Below are 18,566 nucleotides of genomic sequence, written 5' to 3' on the forward strand. Positions count from 1 at the left end.
AAGACTTCCAGTCTGGAGAGCTCATCACAAGCACTGGCTGCCCATGGGGTAGCGTCCTTTCACCTTTGCTCTTCTCTCTGTTCATAAATGGATTTTCAGTTAATGATTAAAACTTTAAGATTCATTAAATATGCAGACGACACAGCCTTAGTCAGGCTGCTTCAGAAAACTGCTTTCTCTAGTGAGGTCTCCTACTATTCCTATATTAAAGCTCTTGGAATATGGTGTCTTGAGAGCAAGCTAGAAATGATTGTGTCTAAATTGAAGAAGCAGGTTGATTCCACAAAGCAAGAACTGGCAAAAGACCCAGTTCAAGTTTATGGCCAGGTTGTTTAAACTGTGGAGACTTCACGGAGACCCAGTCTTGGTATTAGTCCACATATTTGGAACTTGTGTATTCGACACATATTGAGAGTTTTTTGACCTTTCACCACTTTGCATGGTTTGGTCATTTGAGTTGAGTTTGATAAAGTTTTGAAAATGGTTAGTAAAATTCTAGGGAAACCCCAGAAGCCTCTGACCCGCACCTACAAAGACAGGACAAGAAGGAAGGCTCAGAAATCTAGAAGATATCTCTTATGCTTTGTCCATGTGAGTTAGAACTTCTGAAATCTGGGAGGAGCTACAGGGTTCCCCTGACCAGAGGATCCACAAAAAGATTCTTTGTCCCGAACACCATCACTCTCTTGAATTCAAAAAGTAAAGTATGATTCCTTGTCATGTTGGGTTGTTGACAGTGGCACAATGCAAAAAACAAAAAGCCACTGATCAACCTCCACCTTTCTATACACTGGATGAATTGATGTGAGAGCATTTTTGGTTATGTTATTAATGCTCCCTTAAACTTCGGTGAAAATAGCAAGCCTTTCATTACTTCATAGTCCTGGCAAGATGATGAAAGACTTGAAGCAAGTCACTGAGTGGGTTCTAAAAGAGATGGGAAATGTGGAGTCAACAAGTCATAACCAGGTGAGTCTAATCTGCACAGGTTGATTCACTGTGAATATTGGACTCAGCTGCTTCAGTGGGTCGGTAGATCAAATACATGACATGGAGATGACTTGTGGACCATCTCTGGGTTCTAACAATTCTTCTGAAGCAACTAAGAATATAAAATAAAATGTTAAATGCAATATGGATCCTCATATTATACAGCACGAATGACTAGTAATGCAAATGTGGCCTTTTGAATTGAACATATTCTTAAAAGAAGAAAAGAAAAGAAACAAAAACATTAACATAAAGGTTTAAAGCAGAAAAAGTTGACTTTTTCTTCTGCTCCCTCCCAATCACCTTCTGAGGAAGTTACAAAAATATTTGGTATAAATAGTTCGATTTATCTAACCCAACGCGTCACAGAAAAGGAAGGTCCATAACCATTTAAGAAAGCTGAAGATCAGGCCCTAATTGCTTTCTATTGACAAAAAGGACTGTGTAAACTATGGCAACCTAGTTACCATAAGTGGACCACTACAGAATTTATCAAATGAGAAATTAAGTACATACCATGGGTTGTACCCTATTAAGTGTATTCAGAATAAAGACTATATTCTGCTTGTTTTTATGTAGGAAAAACAATGTATGCATAAGATTGATTTATTTTAAGCATCATTAACATGATTGCAAGTAAATGTGGTGAGCACTGCACATGACACCAGGAATAATATTCAGTACCTGTACCACTAGTTGCATGAATTTTGAATATTTTGCTCTGGGTTAGTTTTTCCCCTTTGCTGTTGTTACTTTGACAGCTTTGTCAATATAAAAAGAATAATTTTGAAGCCCTCTCTGGGGCTTTTTTTATCTACAAGGAAACAAACACACTCCTGCAGTGTATCAAATACACAGATATCGTCCATCCATCAAAACCACCCATCAATGCATTCTCTGATCCTCCAAACACCAGCCTGCCAAAACAAACATCTGTGCTAATTTTCAATGCTCAAAGATAACATCAAACTGTTTTGCAGCATGTCAATGAAATTGACTTGTAGCAAAATTTATGTCCAATCAGAATGTAGAGAAAACAAAATAACTTTAATGTTGGCAAACACATCACATTAAACACACACATGTTTTTTTTTTTTGTAGAGCAAGGTACAATAATGTCTTTAGACAGGTGATTTTTCTCCCTTTCCTCAAAATAAGGGCCAGTTGAAATTCAAACTGAGTGATGTAAAGAAAAAGCGACACTGTGATCAGAATAACGGAGCTTGTCTGGCTGCCTGTGTGTTTCCTGGATGGGGCCGCCTGTGGAGCTGGTTGACAGTTGCCTTTTGTATCTCACTTTCTTTTTGTTTCTCTGCTTCTGTCTCCTTGAACCACAGTCGGCCTCGACAGATGGCCGCTCAGACTGAGCCTGGTTCTGCTGGAGGTTTCTTCCTGTTAAAAGGAAGTCTTTCCTCTCCACTGTCGCTACAAGCATGCTTAATTGAGGGATTCCCCTCGAGTCAATGAGTCGATGCAATCAGCTGGTTTTCCTTAGATAGAAAACTTTGAATCAATTTGACTGGATGATGTGGTTGAATCGTCTCCGTTGAGATTACATGTTTTGTGAATTGGATGGTATGTAAATAAACTAAATGATTTGAATACAATTGGAATAAAATTATATCCTGATAGAGAGGTGTGATTTATGCTAATGCTTAGTCCAGTAATACCCCATTAATTCATATGACTATCCAATAATGTCATTCAAACTGGGGTAGGTAAACTGACCTGTTACACTGTGCTTTGTAGGATGTTAATTTCCTCATTATCTCTCATTCAGCATAAGATGCTGAGTCTGTAGCTTATGGGAACAAATGATGTCTAAATAACTAAAGCAACCTTTTTTCAATCCAATCATATAACAATTTGATAAAAGAACATATCCGCATGTAAACATAGCTTGTGTTTTTTTTAATCTTTTTTAATATGTTTTTTAATAGGAATTGTATGTGATAAAGTAAGGTATCACTATTAATTGTAACGTAATTATAAATAATGAACCGATTAAAATAATGGTTTTATAATCATTTCACTGTAGCACCTGTACCACCTTTTTCTTTATAGTCATATAGAAGGGAAATAATCTTAACATTTATTGATATTTCCATATCTCGTTTTGTCATAGTACTGCATGAAAAGGGAGCTATAACACAGTTGTAGAGGTTTAAAAGTTATCCTATTTCGACTATAGGATTGATCCTTAACCATTAGCAGGTCCTTTGCTGGTAACCAACAGGTCTGTGGGGGTAATACAATTCCCTGTGATGAGATTGTCAGTGAGACCAAAACCCTAAGCTGCCAAAGTGTAAACCTGATGCAATGCCAATGGTTGAAGTTACAGTAAACACTGACACTGCCAGCAGAAAGAGGGGTCCACTCCAGCAGCTGGAATTAGGAGGGAATTTGGCTGGAAACCGGAGGCCATTAAGCGGGAAATTTTATCTGCAACAACGGTATGTTGCAGTCTTATCTCAGTATGTAAACAACACCACCCTGCAGTTTTCTGCTACTCAAAGGAAGCATTAAAAAGACATCAGTTTTTGTGTCACCCCAATAAGAGTATTGTCCTTACCCCACAATCAAAAAGGTTACTGAGAAAAGGACACAGCCTCCACTTGATCGTATTTAGTATATTTTTTGGCTCTTGTAACGGATCGATATAGCACTTTTTCTCCTTCAAGTGCCTTGGACAAATTGATATCCAGTGTATACCATTTCCCATGCCATTATATCTCAATGCTGCGTGCCGTCTTTACATTTACAACAAATCAATATGTGCACACAGCCTGCAGGGGAACAAGACTGTTAGAAACGGTTCTGTCCAGCAACACACATATGCTGACTGAAAGTCAAAATCACAGGCCATTAGCCTACACAGTGTCAAACTTCTGAACTTGCTGATGTTTCAGCAAAACAAATGCAAGGCATCATTTCTCTTCCATTCATCCTCAACTCAGAACACATCTGAGCGAGAGCTCTTTAGCAACAAGAACAAAAACAAGGTTCCAAAGAAGGAATTCCCAAGGATGGTGACATGAGAAAATGAAGTTCATTTTGTGGACCATCAACTCCTCTTACGGCTTTGAAGGAGGTACGTTGTTTGCTTTTGATGCACCTCTGGTCATATAACATACGGAAAGTGGGATGAAGGGAGTAGAATTCACAGCACTCTGTTGTATGAGAGGTAGTGATGTAATCCAGGGTATACGCATGTATACGTTGTATACCCAGTTATTTTTCACTCGGCATTGCTTATACACACTTCTAAATCCCCCATGATCCGCACTATAAGGGAAAATCTCCAAATTTCCCATTTTTTCCTAGAATAGTAAAGCCATCATTTTCACTAGTCTGCCTCTAATTGGCTAGTTTTTACTGATTACATTGGTTAACTGTAGGCATGAAAACCAATCAGCCAATTGGAGGCAGAGAGGGGGGATTCATGCTGAGGATAATATTGCTCACATATTGACTTACATTTAAATGTTTACTTTAAATGATTTGCCTTTAGGAATTGCAAAGAATCGGTAATATGTCGAGCTAGTAAAACAATTAGGTCTGTGAATTAACATTAGTCAATAGTTTGGCTAATGTTAGTGATATTACCCCGTTACAGTTAGGCCTAACGTCGACCCCCATCCCTGTTGGGCAAGATGCTCTTAGTAATGAGGAAGGTGCCTCTTCGCCCTTAGTCGAAGATGTCAGTACAACTTTGGATGACAACATCAACTATGCAACAGTAGCAGCCATTCAAAGTGGCCCTTCCCAGTCAAACGCCAGCAGAATGGCAGCCTACTTCCCTTCAACTCCCAGCAAAATCCCCCTCCAACTTCCAGCCACTGAAGTGACCCCCTCTTGCATATTTCATATTCAAGAGGGGGTCACATTCCATATATTCCACCCTTTCACTGAATTACAGGGTCTGACCAGGAGGTCACGCTTCTCTTTAGATCTTAATGGCCACAAATACAGAAATGGATGTTTAAAAAGGAATCTTTGGGGACCAGCCAAGGGCCCATCAAGGAAAATGGGGAAATGGCCATTTTTATTGTTGGACCACGTAAATTATGTTATGCATACAATCTGATGAGTTACACTAAAATAGTTTTTATTTGAATTTATCAACTTTTCAGTTTACCAGATTGGTTTTGATCCATTTGATTTGGATTTTTAATTCTAAGCTGAAATATGAACAAGCTTGTGAAATTAACATGTAAAATGTTTTATTTAAATAAATGTTTAAAAATAACTGAAACACCATATTTGCCTCATCTGTATTATTATATCCATCCAGGCTGCCTGTGTGACCAGTAATGTTAATTTTAACAGCAGCCGCACTAACTGTTGCAAATCAGCTGTTCAACGAGACAGTTTACAAAAGAAACTAAAGTTACTACAGTCAGAGAATTTGCATAGCATCAATAATGGGGGCTCATTATGTGTCATATAAAGAGGCCTAGAAGCGTTTTACCCAAAGTGAAAACCTTCCTATTTATTCATAAGAAATAAGCTGTAAGATCTGAGTGGAAAATGTACTGTGCTGAAAAACTCTCTGACAAACAGGTCACCAAAAAACAAATTAAAATAATCTGATACATGAAAACAGGAAAGACAGAATTCATAAAAGCCCATTAGTTCACTTTTCTTACTAATGCTTCCATTAAATCAGTGTTTTTAGCTCTAGGAAAAATAAATAAAACAACCCTTGACACTTGTGATTCCTCTATAAGGAAACAAAAACATCTATTCAAAGTAGTTTGACCTTTATAATAATTTCTAAAGTTTAAAGTTAAGGTTTTATTCTACTGTAAAACATCACGACTTCATTGAAATCACTGCTTGTTCATGAGCAGCTGGTAAGAATATTTTCATACTAATTATGTTTTAGAAATAAATTCTTCTGCTTGAGTTAAAGTCAAAACAAACATGTGTTGGACAAAGAAATCTTGAACAATATAATAATTCAAAAATTTTTTTGTCATTTTGAACCATTTTTTAATGATTTCCCAAATCTACCAAGTTGTTCTCTATTTAGAACAGAGGTTTTCATAAAAATCCATTAGCAGATCAGACAATGATATACTCCCACGCATTTATAAACTAAATAAATATTTCTGTGACTTCAGTTATCAGCCAAGACATTTCAAAATAAAAATTTTCTCGGGTTATGGTCTAGCTAAAGTACAATACATTGTTTTCTACCACACTACCTAACAACTGATTTAGGCCACATTAAGAATAGTTAGTGGATGCTCTTTCGAGGCACAGCTGAATCTCAATTAAACCTTTAAGCAGCTAATTATGTGAGTTTTGTTTGTTTTGTAACAAATACAAATTATTATTCTCCTACCTCTCCCCTGGAGCATGTAGCAGACAGATAGATATTAAACTCATAAGAAAAAAAAGATGGATAAAATGTCGAACAAGAAAAAAAGGGTTTACATTTTATTATTAAAAAATTAAAACATCCCACAGCTGCATCCAATATTACAGAAAGGTGCCACTCAGTCTGAGCATTCTAAGCAGGAAAAGTGAAGCTTCCTCCCATCAAATGACCTTTGTGTTTACTGCACAGAGACCTGCAGCTCTAGGAACAGTAGGGGAAAACATGTTTTATAATGTGTCAGGAGATTAATTTGCCCCATTCCTCCAAGGCTTTTAAACGGTTGTGGAACTGCAGAAAATTATGGTCTGGAGGAGCCTTATAGTTCACACCAAAGCTCCTGGGAGGAGACCTCTAATTTTGATTAAATTACAGCCTTTGTGTAACGGGGAGAAAAAAAGCATATCTGATAACCTTAGAAAAACGGCTGTAAAAATGAGAGAAATCATTTTTCTCCCATGAGCAATGTCACAATAACTGCAAAGTAAGTTTTAAAGAAGTCTTAATGAGCAGTTGTGCACCATCAGGAAAAAACTAAGAAAATTAAGGAACATCACTGCTTCCATATGAAGAACTGCAGCCAGGCCGCTAAATATCTGAGCCTCAAGCTAGGGGATTACAAAAAATTATATAAAATATACATTCTGGTTTAAACAATGTCCTCCGGAATAAAGGGAAATGAATGTTTCATCATAATGGCATAACTAGTTATAGTTATTTATAGTTATGCTACTATAAAATAACTACTTATGAAAAAAACTAAAAAGTCAAAGGTCATGGGGACAGTAAATAAACAATTTTTCTAAAAAGAAAAAAGGCAGAATTCCGGCTATATAATAATTATAGTGCTAAAAAAAAACATTTAAATAGGTAACCCTCTCAACCTGCTATGAACAAAAAAAAAAATATGAAAAAAAATTGTTAAATATAAAAAATGAAATATCATAAAACAACATCACTGTTAGAATGAATTAGTTTGGTGTAGAAATTAGTGCCACTAGTTTTTACACCAGACCCCTCCATTCTAGTGGTTCAATTTGGCTGCAAACCAAGGCTGTCCAATTACATCATAGCACCCTGTTGGCCAACTTATTTCATTTCTGTTTTACACTTCAATTCAATTCAGTTCTGTTTATTTATATAGCGCCAATTCACAACACAAGTCTTCTCAAGGCACTTTACAGTTCAACCAGATCATACAGTCAAATTGATTCAAAGTTTTCCATCTAAGGAAAACCAGTTGATTGTATCGACTCATTGACTCAAATACAATCCCTCACACTAAGCATGCTTGTGTGAGTGATTGTAACAACAATGAATGGTCTTTAGTCCATTCAGTGATAAACTTAAGTGTTTATATATTTATCTAAACCAGACTACGTAAACAGAACTACAATATTTCCCATATGCTCAGTGAACAAACAAGGAAGTAATGGAAACCAAGAAATTCCGTCTCTTACCAGTGGAGTTATAAAATTAAACAAGAAAAGTCCAAGATCAATTGTGCAAAAGTGCAATCAAAATGATGGAGTTTATAGCTAAGAACTGAGTTTTCCCCAGAATACAATATGAATGGTGATATTCACAGAATCTCACAAGTTGATGGACGCAGGAATATGGAGACAACATACAACATTGTTTATGTCTGCTCATCGCAAGTAGTGCAAATATTTTCAAGGCTAAAAAAGGGACTATGTAAACACTATCAGGACAAACGCTAAAAGCATAAGGCTTTACGTATTTGAAGATGAGCATATGTTTTTTATGCTTCTTAAAAAGCAGAGTACCTGACTAAGCCCCTTAAAGCTAATTGTCACATCTTCAGCAGGAACAACTCTTTCTTATATTTTTTATTAAAACAGACAAAAGAAACTTCAAAGCATAGATATTTTGAGCTGAATTAACAATAAGTCAAATAAACACAGAGAGCGAGCAAGCTAGCATAGCCTGGCACAATGGCACTACAGCTAACATCCACTGTGCAAAGATTCTCAGTAGATTAAGATGCATGCTTAGGAGGGGCTTTTTAGAGCTGTTAAGTAGTCCTTCAGAAATAACTGATAAAGCAAAAAGAAACCAAATTTTACAAGCCCCTATGTTCAGGCAGCTTGAAGGCATGCAACACCATTTTTCATACAAGATTGTAATGTAATCTGTTTCTGTCTATCAGCATCTTTTGCATGCAAAATAGAATTAAAGTTTATAAAACAGATGTGCCCATCATGGTTTGTTACAAATATTTCCCACCATCCTAAAATTAGATTCGGACATTTGAATATGCCTTCTGGGAAACGCTGCACAAAGAAAAATAATTCATCGCAGGGTTAATTGATTCTACAGTGTACACACCATTTACTTAAAGAGAAAGTATAAATGCCATTTGACCTTTTCCCTATGTGATACCAATAAAACGTATTATATTAACTTCATTCAGATATTTAGACACACCTGCTAAGTATGTAACAGCATTGCATTTCAAACTGTATTGCTTGAGCAACATGGATAACCCCCACAAGCTTCCTACAATCGTTGGATTGCGTTTTGGGCCATTCTTTCTAAGAACACCGTTTTGCTTTTTGAATGCATGCTGGTTTTATTCCTATTTTTGCTTTTCTCAGTTTCTCTGAACACTTAAATACAGTTATGCCCCACTCCCATAGCAGCCACAGTCTTCTACTAATCTCACCAGGGGTTACTCGTTCTGCTTAACTGCCTCTCGATGTTGAGCTGTGAAGTTGGGAGAACACGCTTTTGTTTCATTTATCTTAAATCCTCCTGTCACAATCCTACAACTGTATAATTTGCCCAAGGGCACCTACGACATTGGATAGAAGCCCCCATTGCCCAATAATTTGTGAGACCTCACCCTGCAGCCTCAGAAAGTTTGATTGGTCCGCAGAAGCTCTGATTGGAGAACAATCAGAGCTTCTGTTTTCTCTGTAGCTGCACAGATAAAACAGTAATTAAGATAAACATAAATCTGAACAGTGCTTAGAATAAGGTGTCCTCTCCCTGGATGTTAGGCACACAAAGGCCCCGTTGAAGGCGCCGCTGTGAATCTTGCAGTGGCGAGGAAGGCTGGCAGGAGCCGTAAACTCATTTAACAGCCTTTCACTTCAAGCTAATAGCTAAATGAACAATGACTTCCATCCCACCTGGTCTCATTACACAAGTGTTTTTTGCATTGTTTGCAGCATTAAGCCAATATTAATACAAGACCACTCGCCTCCCACTATGTAGAACCATTGGATCATGCTGTGCTGGCTGGGCTTAGACAGAGGAAGGTGTTGTTAAGGTTTGCAGAGATTACAGCAAATTAATTAAGTTTCTGTTACTCTAAAACACCTAAGACCCAGCCTGCCCACTGGATGCAAGACTCAACCTCATCTGATGCATGCTAATGATTATGTTTTAGTTGTATTGTAGGGAGGAACATTAAACCTGGAGAATTTCCTGCTTTGGGAATGACTGCATGCTACTGTATCACCTTGGGTTTTTTTGACGAGGCCTTAATAATTAGCTGGGGACATGGAGGTAGAAAAAAAAAAAAGGCTGAACACATAATAAGAAATAAATAATTGCTGTGGTAATTATCCTCATCTTTCTCACTCAATGTCACATGGAGAAGCTGGCAAAGCTCTGTGGGGAGTGAGGAATGAGTCTGGGGCTTTTTTTTGTTGCTGTGTAAACTGGATTAGTGCTCTGCCTGTCCCACCGTGGCAGGGGAGTGATTGGATTAACGGTGTGGAGAGCAGAGCAGCATGGCAGGGGGATAGATTACGAGCCAAGCCGGTCTCTTCGATGGGTGTTCTGCAGGCCTTGTAGGGAGCCTTTGGGGGGGTGCAGACATCTTAAAGGGTCCCCGATAACCATCTAGAAGTACTCGCACTCCCTGCTTTAACCGTGCTGCTATCTCTGCTCCCCCAGCTCAGACTGCAGCAAACACAGGTTCACTCTTAGAGGCTATGATGTCCATTAGGGTTCTCGTTGCTGCGCAGCTGCCAAGTGGAGATAAAGTGGGATCTCCTCTGGCTGATGCATGCTGGTTGGTGTTGAAACTTTATGTTGGTAAATTAGATTTTTTTTTAACTACTTTACACACATTTACAAAATGATATTGGTTGCATCTGATTCCATTGATCAATTTTCTCTTAATCTAAAGGGTATTAAAACAACAAAAACTGCTCCTTTGTTCTTAAAAAACTTGTTGGGAACTTTGAATGCTGCTCAAACACCTTAAAACAAGATGAGGCAGACTTATTGTGGTCATAAGGGTAATGTATTTCAATAAATCCATTGAAAAAGTTAAAATGATGATGTAGATTTATTGGACACTTTTTATCAGAATCTTAAGATTTAAAAGTCATTTGGGTTTCAAGCTGATAGAGTGTAACAATACTGCACTTGAAAAACATGGGGAAAAAATTTGAAAAAAATTTATATATATATCACTAAAAATAAGGTGATCAGATTTCTTTAATCTAATCTGCAGACATTCCCAGCTCGTAGATGAAAATAAATTTAATAAAATTTAAAATAGAAATCGGGGACAGTGATGCTTTCATCCCTATTTTACATATTTATTAATATCTAAACAACCAAAAATCAAGTGTAAAACAACAGCCAAACAACTTATAACTCTTACTTAAAATAACTTAGTACCTGATGATAAAAACTAAAGGTCTCCGATCAGTTTTTAAAACATCTTTAGGTGAGTTCTTGTTGATCCTTGGAGAACCATGATACCTGATGAGTGCCTTATAAAGAGCTTTCAATCATTCTATTCAATCATATCTGACTCTATATTTTCTCTTGACAGCTGCAGCCATTAGTCTGTCTGACTTTTTATTGATTAACTTGGTTTATGTTACACTTCCGGTCTTCATCTTTATAAAAAAATCAAACACAACAAAGCATTTTTTTAAACCTGGGCATGAGCTAAACATTAATCACAATGACCAGCCCTATTCAAATCAAATGAACCAATTAAAGGAGAATTCCGGTTTTTAACACTTTTAGCCCATTTTCTGTAGTGTCCAGGATGAAATCGAATGATCGACACCAAAATTTTGACAATTGGTCCTGTCTCTGCTTTTTGGCTCATGCAGAATCCCCCCCTGGCTGCTTCAGAATGGCTTCCATTGTGCATGTCCGATAATGTCCTTAAAACAACCTTAAACGTTCTTATTTTAAAATATGCTACTCACCGGGTCGTCAGCGCTGTTCAATGACGTTCCAAAAAAAGTTTCGTGAAGAAAAACCGTTCCTGTCTTGTTTTATTTAGCATTTTGTAAATCCCAGAACTATTTTTTCCGATACATCACAACCGCTTATAAACTTCCGCTTCCCGTTCGAATCTGAAGTGTTGCACACTCCAGACCACTAGTTGGCGACGGTATCCTCTACCGTCAAACTCAAAGTCCAATATGTCCTCCTCAAGAATCCACCTTTCGTATTCCATTTTTAGTTCAGTTTTTTAAAGTGTTTAACAGAGATGTTAGCACCTCGACGTCGGAGTACACAGAGTGAAGCATAAACACTTGGGCCTTGCGAAAAGGCTACAACTAAGTGTAAACAGGCCCCATTTCCGTTTCCGGTGGCGGAGGGATATTGACTATTCCAACAGAACTCAATTGGATTTATAAAATGCTAAATAAAACACTACAGGAACGTTTTTTCTTTACGAAACTTTTTTTGGAACGTCATTGAACAGCGCTGACGACACGGTGAGTAGCATATTTTAAAATAAGAACGTTTAAGGCTGTTTTAAGGACATTATCGGACATGCACAATGGAAGCCATTCTGAAGCAGCCAGGGGGGGATTCTGCATGAGCCAAAAAGCAGAGACAGGATCAATTGTCAAAATTTTGGTGTCGATCATTCGATTTCATCCTGGACACTACAGAAAATGGGCTAAAAGTGTTAAAAACCGGAATTCTCCTTTAACACGCTCACCATAACACAGAGCAGCTGAGACCGATTCCGTCAAAGAACGTCCTCGTCTGTTTTAAAAGTGGTGCGCTCTGCTCCTCACCTATGCGTTAACAGCTGCCAATCAGCTAGCTAACAGCTTTTTCAGCATGCAGCACACTGACATGCACTTTCTACTGTAATAACAGTCTATACACAACTCTCCCCCCCCCCCCCCCCCCCCCCATCATTTATAAAATGGTAAAATTGGGGACATTTCCAGCTTTAGCCTTGGACAAGTGGTCCAAAATGGGGACTGTCTGGTACGTCTGGTCATCGTAATTATACGAGAGGAGATTTTAACGGATTTGTGACCCGTAATTCTACCTGTGGGTCAGGTCATCATACAGCTCAGCTTTTCAGCATTTCATTGCATTTTTCCCACCTGGTATGTGTTTTTTAAGCTTGGGGATGACTTAGGTCTTAGGCCTCGCTTATGCATCTTAACAATTCCACCAGATGGAAGGTAAGAAAGTGTTTTTGTCTTTGCCATTTGAAGTAGAAAAACAATCAGAATTTGCCAACTCTGCAATTTTTTTGCCAGGCATATTTAAAATATAGATGTTATAATTGTTCTGAAACATACTCTACAGAGAGTGGAGGAGAGGACTTACATGTACCGTATTTTCACGACTATAAGGCGCACTTAAACGTCTTTTTTTTCCCTCAAAATGTGCGGTGCGCCCTATGGTGCGGTGCGCCCTATGTGTGTTGTAACTGCGACTTTTGAGACCACCTCATTGAGGAGATGATGAAAGAGTGGCTGAATGTAAGGAGACCAGGTGTTTTTTTTCCACCCCTCACCATCGCTGTTAATATGTAACTCCATGCGTGCCCATCTCACAGCTGATGTGAAAAACATGGGGAAACAAATGAATGCTGTGCTTGCTGTTCAACCGCTCAACATCGGTGTGAACCGGACCCAGCAGGTGCAGCAGAAGCAGCGAGTTTACATGCAAAGTCAATGGTTGACGCGCGTATAGGTGCAGCAAAAGGTCCTGCAGCGCGTTTTGAGCAGCACGTCGGGAGCGTTTAAGCATCTGAAGCGCCGCCAACGCGCTGCTGCTGCTCAGATGGAAAAATTGAAGTTTTGCTGCTGGACGCGCCGCATCAACCAATCAGAGAAGCAGATCTGGGAGCTGACAGCGAGACAGACAGCGCTCTGATGACATATGATATTAGATGAAAAAGGCTGGGTGGATGCGTGGCTGAGGCAGGTGTATCTGAGAAGACTAGGTGGTTTTTTCCACGCATCACCATCGCTGTGTGCCCATCTCACAGCCGATGAACGCTGTGCTCGCCGTTATCCCGGGGGTCTGACAAAGGAACTTCCACCGCTCGACATCGGTGTGAAGCGGCCGTTCAAAGTAAGGCTGCGAGCGGCGTGGGAGCGATGGATGACAGACGGAGACCACAGTTTCAGGATAATGGGAAGGCAGCGCCGGGCAAGTTACGCCACCGTTTGCGGATGGATTGTAGATGCTTGGACTACTACGTGTCTGCTGGCTCTGTTGTTCAAGCTTTTGCAAAAGCCGGCATTATTTCTGAGGAGCTGCGCTGCACGGAAAGTGACTCTGACAGCGTAGATGGGGAAACTGGCATGTCTGATTTAGCGCAGCTGTTTAATTCAGAAACAGAGGATGATGACTTTGATGGGTTTGATTAATACTTTGTAATAAATACATGAATAAAGCACAATCATACTCAGTTTTGCTCCCGCTCTATTTTTCTACCTGAAAGCTTAATTCAACAGCTGCCTCTGGGCGCGTCTCCTCCTCTTCAGCGCGGTGGCTGGCAGGTGTTTTTGCATCTAAATAATCTAAATCTTGCAGCTATATTTGCTGTGATCAGTGGGAATAAAGTAGTTTTAATATGTTTTTAAGTGAGAAAGGCCACCTGAAAACTTAATAATTGCAGTCAGTTCATCCAGATTATCTATTTCTGTCGGAGGCGCTCAGACCCCCACATACCAGCGTTGCACCGACAGTAAATCCCTTCAACAGCAGCCTCACCGCGGCTGCTGGCAGGTGTTTTTCATCTAAATAATTTTAACTGCAGGCACCAGGATACCGGCAATAAAAGCGAACATATTCCGTCGGCAGGTTTCAGGATTTTAAGTTAATTTAGGAGTGACCACAGCGCTGTGTCATCTGCGATGTGTCTGTCTCACGGCCAGCTGCCAGGTTTGATTAATACTTTGTAATAAATACATGAATAAAGCACAATCATACTCAGTTTTGCCCCCGCTGTATTTTTAAATACGCAGTAGAGGTATTTAAAGGTAGTAGAGGACATGTACCTGTATATAAAAAACGCGCCCTATAGTCCGGTGCGCCTTATGTGTGTGTTAAATACAGAAATGGGACACATAACTGAGAGTGCGCCTTTTAGTCCGGTGCGCCTTATGGTCGTGAAAATACGGTAATCTGAAGTGAGTAAACTAGAACAGGTTCTTCTACCTTTCTTACTTATTTTTTTTTTTAGCAATAGTAATAAAAAAGATCTGTTCCTTTGCACAGTATTTTGCTGCACAACTTTTTTTCAAACAGTAGATGTATTTATACTTAAGGCACAGATGTGTCAAATTGAAGGTTTTCAGTTAAGAGGTAAAAAAAAAACTTTAGTTACAGGTAATCACAAGTCTCATTCAGGAAGGAAAAACTCATCTGCTTAAAAGGTTTTCTTTTTGAGCTGCACAAGTAAATGCATATAAAGACATTAAGCACTCTACAGCGAAGAACATCTAGAAAGACAATAATAATAAGTTAACTGGATCTCATACTTTTCTCACTTTAGAAACAATGTTTTCAGGCAGAGAAGCATGGGGAAATCAGCTGTTGAACCAGAATAGGATCTTTCTCGGCTTGGTTAGCTCAAACTGGAAACTGACTCATAGGACACTTAAAAATGTCCCTTTTCCCCCCGTTCAGTGAGGGCACTAAACAATAATGGCTACCAGGTTACTTTGACAACACTTCAAGGAAAATGTTTGCTCTTTCAGTTCAAAATCCAATCAGCTGAGATGTGTACTGAAAGTGACTATTGAAATGGAAATGCTGTTTTCCCAGACACATTGAGACATGTCTTTTGGTCACTAAAGGAGACTTTCAGTGTATAACCAACTGAACAGAATAAAGCAAATTTACTGTGTTTTATACTATAAACATTCAGTCACTGTCAGAAGCACTCTCTATTTGGAAATGTGGGTCGCCTTAAGGATGTGCATTCTCCAGGTATATACTAAATACAGATTGCTTTTTATTTAATACTGTAATGACGCCAACAATGCTGAGGTAGTCCTGCCAACAGGGTTTATTAGAATAAGTATGAGCTGCTATTCCTGAGGCTGCAGCTCTAACAATAATACTGGAACACACAAGCAATCGCTTCATTGCCAACCCAGCTCTGAACTCTCTCTACTTCCGGTCCTGGAACTGCTGCTCCCCTGAGTCAGCAGTCAGACAGACAATAACAATAAAGAACATATTAAAAATAACCATATGGACCCCGGCAGAACTAAAACATGGAATCGTTGCGATATTAATACAAGATGCCGAAGACAATTTATCGCCTCAGTGTCCTGAGCTACAAGTTCTGTAAAAAAAATTTCTCTCTTTTAAGTATCGAAATCATTTTGTCTCTGCTTTAAATAGTAAAAATAAATGTGTACGTAGATCAAATAAATATCTCTAGTCAAGACTTTGCTACTGCATACGCCCAGCCATATGTTATTTACAACATGGAAAAAAAAAAACTTATTTAAAAGAACAAAACACAAAAAATTGAGAAGATTCTATTTGCGTATAGTTGTATTACTAATAATCTAAATAGTGCAAAGGCACATCTTTTTATTAGGACTTATCTTATGGAATTTTCTAATTAATATTTTCCAAGATGGCAGAATTTTTTTTTATTAGCTCAGCACCTGTTTTACTGGAACGGCTCCGGTGGGAGGGGTTGGTGGGAGCAGTTTTAGTTCCGCCAATGGATCTGCAGTCAGCACTGTTGACTTTTACCTGCCTCCTCCCTGATCCATGACCATAACCTTTTCCTCTTAATTGTTCCTCTCAGTTCTCTATGAGTGTTCCTGCTCTTTTCTTCATGTGACTGGCTGTATGTGTTGTATTCTTTTAATAAACAAATAATGTTTCAATTATTTATCTCACCATACTACTAAAAAGTCTCTGTTTATGTGACCAAATAGGCACTTAAATCCACACAGGTAAGTAAGAGCAAAAAAAAAAAAAAAAGGTTGTTGAATGTTGCTTATATCTTTTTACACAATGTTCCGTTAAAAAATAAAAAAAAAACAATCCAAGGACTTTGTTTCCAAACTTGAAGATGTTTTGCTTCCCAACCAGGAAGCTTTTCAATTGAAAATGTCAGAAATATCTTTGAGTTCCAGGCTTTATAGAGTGGACCAAAGAAAAGCCTTGTTGTGGGTTAGAAAACATGCAGGCTAACAAAGAAACAAAACAACCCCCATTCCAAAGAGTTGGACCTCTCGTCAGGTTCAATTTGCTAGCCTCGTGAGACCATCCTGATCTTGCGAGCTTTCAAGGTTTCATTCGCAGATCAGTCTGGCTACTTTCTGTTAAAGAAAATTTGGAGCAATTCACCAAACGAACGTCCAATCAGCGTTGGCTTTGAGGCGGGTTGAGGTGTGAGGCAACGAGAAGAGCGACAGTTCAGTCTACAGAACATGGCAGCTTCAACCGATGAAACTAGCGTTAGCGTGGCTATCGAGCAATCATCAATCAGATCATCTGTCTGAACAGTCAGTTAAATGCAACACATTTAAGATCAATATTTCCATGCTTTCTTGTTTTTAAATAATTTAACTACTGGATAACTTTTTAATCTCAGAAAGACGTTGTGAAAGGAGCAGAGTCAAGGTGCTTCTTTTATAAAATAAAGGTTGAAGGAACCAGGTTTACAGGTTAAAAGCTCAACAGAGTTCCTGAGTTAAAGTTTTTACACGTCAGCCTTTTAAAGACTGTAAAGTGCTCATCAGACAGCACAATTACTCCAGAATTGCTTTGACCCAGCCGGTATGTGTTATAAGTTGATTTGTATAGTTTTTATTCATCTTCATATCCCATTTTTCATACAACAGAAAGATTAAATAGTTGAAGAGAAATCAAAAATGAATAAAATGATACATAGTACTTCACAAGAGCTTGAGAAAGGAACAAAGTGTTCCTGTAAAAATAGCTTTATAATGGAGCAAAGGAGTGTAATAAGACAGCAAAGTCTAAAGAGGAGCTTTGAAAAGCCTTCAAAAAACCTGAAGATCAACGGATCAAAGTTACTTTAACAGAGAGCTGAGACTTACGGGGATGATTTCAATCTCCTGAACACATAACTGAACTGAGAAGAAGCACTGAAGTAATTAATAGAATCAAATCTATTTAAACTGACACTATATGATGTGTGCAGGAGAAAGGACAGAGGTGGGACAATAATAAAGCCTCTGGCTAAAATCTACATGACTCTGGCTGTTTGTATTGTAGATCCCATAAGGCACCAGAGTCCCTCCAACAAAGCAAATTACAATTTAAACCCCAATTACTGGTATATAAATCCTGCTACTAGAAGCCTCCTCTCCAGCATAAGTGATTTCGTCTTCTTCCTGCCAAAGACATTTATAATATGGTTATACTACTGCAACCAAGTTCGATGTTTATTGCTTTATATTTATTTTCACATAAGCTTTTTAGTTGGTTTCGATCCAAACTAGATCATGACTAATTTAATAAGTTAATTTCTTTCTACAATCTCTTGCTAAGATAGGACCATTACCAAAGGCTTTTGTTTTGAGTAAAGAAATCAATAAAGCGCCAAAATGTAGCTAAAAAAAGCCATTTTTATAGTATCTTGTAGACATAATAAATATGGCTTGTGTAATTATCCGTGGCTAGCTGTAAACTGTTGTGAGGACTTGCTTTTGATAATAAATGTATTGATGGTGCATCTGAGGTACCATTTTTTCTCAACAAAAGTAAGCAGAAACAAAACACTGGAAAAGTGGAAAATAGATCACATTATTAGTTTGCTTAGTGAGTGGCATTCCAGTAGGACACAGAATTTATAGTCACAATTCCTCCTCAATAAAGGTCTAAAAACTTCCGAGCCATTTGCCTCCAGAAATTATCTATTCATTAATAAAATAGTCCAACTGTGCATTCTGTACAAAACAGCAGACAATTTAATGCGAAAGTT

At 38.4% G+C, this 18,566-nt stretch overlaps 1 protein-coding gene across 2 annotated transcripts in view; it reads right to left on the reverse strand.

The window, feature by feature from the left end:
* ntrk3b (neurotrophic tyrosine kinase, receptor, type 3b) overlaps nt 1-18,566 on the reverse strand; it is a 374,712-nt gene that overhangs the window by 11,673 nt on the left and 344,473 nt on the right. The window lies entirely within an intron of this gene.

The sequence above is a fragment of the Cyprinodon tularosa genome, unplaced genomic scaffold, assembly GCF_016077235.1.
Source record: "Cyprinodon tularosa strain WSP-4 unplaced genomic scaffold, ASM1607723v1 ctg319, whole genome shotgun sequence".
In the NCBI taxonomy this organism is placed as follows: Eukaryota; Metazoa; Chordata; class Actinopteri; order Cyprinodontiformes; family Cyprinodontidae; genus Cyprinodon; species Cyprinodon tularosa.